The 3,784-nt window shown below is 50.8% G+C and overlaps 1 non-coding gene across 1 annotated transcript; it reads left to right on the forward strand.

The window, feature by feature from the left end:
- Window positions 1–3,013: 3,013 nt before the first annotated feature.
- On the forward strand, window positions 3,014–3,167 carry LOC122800642. Its single transcript, XR_006364635.1, has one exon. It is a non-coding gene; the product is annotated as a 5.8S ribosomal RNA (ribosomal RNA).
- The last annotated feature ends 617 nt before the right edge of the window (window positions 3,168–3,784 follow it).

Consider the following 3,784-nt stretch of genomic DNA (forward strand, 5'->3'; position numbering starts at 1 on the left):
TCCGATCATCCAGTGGGCATGTGTGATCTGGCATGATTTGGCAGCCTATGGGAGTTAAGGGATGAAGGGATGTCCCATCAGAGTGCGAGTCCAAGTACCTCAGTCTGGGTCCCAGCCTCGGGGGAGGAAAGACAGGGCATCCCATCAGAGTGCGAGTCTGGGTCCCAGCCCTGGGTGATGTCCCACCAGGTGTCTGCGTGGGGTCAATGCACCTTTCCTTACCGTCAATCGATCGGGCTGACAGACTCCCACTAATGGAGGGCCCCCGTGGCATGGCTCTGCAGGTCACACTTGCGGGTCAAGCTTCTTCCACAGGAGTGAGGCTTGGGTGGAGGCACGGAACATTCCATGCCCCTCTGGATTGAAGTCAAGGCAAGACCGATGAGCCTGCGCTGAAGCGAATGGATCCTGTCATGGGCAGGGCCACTCCATGGCCACCGTATGCTGGCAGCAGTGCGCCCAAGCATGGGATCTCTCTCTCTCTCTCTCTGGCTCTGAGTGCTGCCACACCTCTGTGCTCCATACCAGCTCATGGCCTCTGGGGTCACGGTCGCCGGTCCATGACCAGCATCCAGGGTGCCACCTCTGCATGGAGAGGGACACCTCCTGTCAGAGGAGGTGCAGGCTCCAGCCCCTTCTCTCTGCTTACCCACCAAGGTGCTTCTATCTGGTTCATCCTGCCAGTAGCATATGTTTGTCTCAAAGATTAAGAAATGCATGTCTCAGTGCACACTGACACTACATTAAATTAGTTATGGTTCCTTTGATCGCTCCACTGTTACTTGAATAACTGTGGTAATTCTAGAGCTAATACATGCTGACCTCCAGGGATGCATGCATTTATCAGACCAAAACCTATCCGGGTCTCGGCACAGCAGCTTTGGTGATTCTAGATAAACTCGGGCTGATCGTGTGCCCTTGTGGTGGTGACATGACATTCGAATGTCTGCCCTATCAACTTTTGATATTACTATCTGTGCCTACCATGGTGACCACGGTTAACAGGGAATCAGGGTTCATTTCTGGAGAGGGAGCCTGAAAAATGGCTACCACATTCAACAAAGGTATCAGGCGTGCAATTTACTCACTCCCGACTCAGGCAGGTAGTGACAAAAAATAACAATAAAGGACTCTTTTGAGGTCTTGTAATTGGAATGAGTACACTTTAAATCCTTTAACAAGGATCTTTTGGAGGGCAAGTCTGGTGCCAGCAGCCACGGTAATTTCAGCTCCAATAGTGTATATTAAAGTTGCTGCAGTTAAAAAGCTTGTAGTTGGATCTTGGGATCAGGCTGTCAGTCTGCTACAAGGTGAGCTACCACCTGTCCTAAGCCCTGCCTCTCAGATCTCCCTCAGTGCTCTTAACTGAGTGTCCCAGGGGTCTGAAGTGTTTACTATGAAAAAAATTAGTGTTCAAAGCAAGTCGGTGACCTGAATACATCAGCTAGGAATAATGGAATAGGACTCTGGTTCTATTTTGTTGGTTTTCAGAACTGGGGCCATGATTAATTTTAAATTAACAGGGACAGCCAGGAGCGTTCCTATTGTGCCGCTCAAGGTGAAATTTTTGGACTGGCACAAGATGAATGAAAGTCACAGCATTTGCCAACAATGTTTTCATTAATCAAGAATGAAAGTTGGAGATTTGAAGACGATCAGATACTGTCATAGTTCCGACCATAAATGATGCCAACTAATGATCATGCAGCCTTATTCCCATGACCCTCCGGGGAGCTTCTGGGAAACCAAAGCCTTTGAGTTCTATGGGGAGTATGGTTGCAAAGCTGAAACTTAAAGGAATTGTGTGAAGGGCACCACCAGGAGTGGAGCTTGCTGTTTAATTTGACTCAACACAGGAAATCTCACCCACCCTGGACACGGAAAGGATTGACAGATTGATAGCTCTTTCTCGATTCTGTGGGTGGCGGTGCATGGCCATTCTTAGTTGGTGGAGCAATTTGTCTGGTTAATTCTGATAATGAATGAGACTCTGCCATGCTAACTAGTTATGCGGCCCTGTCTGGTCGTCTCCAACATCTTTCAGCCACACGAGATTGAGGACTAACAGGTCTGTGATGCCCTTAGATGGCCAGGTCTGCACATGTGCTACACTGAGTAGATCAGTGTTGTCTACCCTTTGCCGACAGGTCTGGATAATCTCCTGAACCTCATTTGTGATAGGGACCAGGGATTGCAATTATTCCCCATGAACAAGGATTTCCCAGTAAGTGCTAATCATAAGCTTACATTGCTTAAGTCCTTGCCCTTTGTACACACTATCCGTCACTACTACCGATTGAATGGTTTAGTGAAGTTCTTGGCACAGCCCCTCTGGAGTTGGTCATGGCCCCAGTGGTGTGCCAAAAAGATGAATAAACTTGACTATCAAGAGGAAGTAAAAGTCATAACAAGGTTTCCACAGGTGAACCTGCAGAAGGATCATTAATGTCGAGGGTCTTGGGATGGCACCGTCCCCAGGTACCACCTCTCTTTGCCTCGCCTCTCAGACCTTCTACATCCCTCTGTCTCTGGCCCCTGTCTCCACATACCCTGGCAGAGGCTGGTGGGACTGAGCCCGTGATTCATAGGGGTAGGGAGTGAGAGGAAAGTTGGCATCCATCTCTATTGTCTCCTGGTGGTGGGAGGGAGGGGGTCTCACCCACGTGGTGGGAGGTGCAGCCACTGCTCTGGCTCCCTGAGGGGATGGCAGTCGAGGTGGCACCCAGCCCAGCAGTGCAGTCTGCCACGAGTGCCAGAGATGAATAGTTTCCCCAAGGGGTCACACACCAGTGTCCTCTCCCCTCGATGGCGGTTGCAGGTACCTGTGAAGGATGCCCTGCTCCCTGCAGGGCATTTGTGCCAGCTGCCGCGAGACTCCCTGCCATCCCGTGGAACAGGGCCAGTAACCCCGGTCTGGGCCCCCTTGACAACGCTTGTGAAACCTCACATGCTCATCAATGGTGTGATGCCACACGGGTAGCGGTGCCCCCGGTGACCGAAAACAGAATGATACGACTCTGAGCAGTGGATCACTTGGCTTATATGTCAATGAAGAATGCAGCTTACTGCTAGAACTAATGTGAATTGCAGAACACATTAATCATCGGCACTTCAAACGCAGTTTGCAGCCCTGGGTTACTCCCGGTGCTACGCCTGTCTGAGGGTCATTGTACCTTCCATCACCCCCCAGGGTGTCATGCCCCTGTTGAGGGCATGGCCAGGGAGTCAAGGGAGCCCACCACAGGCCTCCCATCCCCCCAGGGTTAGATGCAGTCAGAAGAGAGGAGTCTCCACTGCACAGAGCTGAGAAATGTCCATCCACTGACAGGAAGGTGCAGGTGCACATCCACCCTGCCCTCCTGGAGGCTATAGGTGTTACTGCCACTTGGCTGCCCTCTCGGGGCAAGGCCTGAAATCTGCCTGCCCAATTCCCATGCGTTGGGGCCACATCAGCCCTCGTCCATCTATCTATCCTATACTGATAGGCTAAAAGCCCTGTCCCTCTACTCAATCTCATACAGACTGCTCAGAGTTGACCTATGTCTGGCATACAAGGCCATCTTAGACCCAGCCTTGATGGAGTTGCTGCATATCTGTAAGCAAACTCCACTCGAGCAACTCACATGCAAGGCCTTAACCTGGTCTTTGAAATTAATAGAACTTGTTGGTGGGATAGATTTGTGTCCCAAAGACTCCCCCATTTGTAGAATAGACTCCCTCTCCTTGTCAAGCAGAGTACCTCTCTAGCCCTCTTTAAGAGGAACCTGGATGACTGGATGGGAAA

This window comes from Protopterus annectens, chromosome 4.part0 (assembly GCF_019279795.1).
Source record: "Protopterus annectens isolate FY-2018-M chromosome 4.part0, PAN1.0, whole genome shotgun sequence".
NCBI classification, from domain to species: Eukaryota; Metazoa; Chordata; order Ceratodontiformes; family Protopteridae; genus Protopterus; species Protopterus annectens.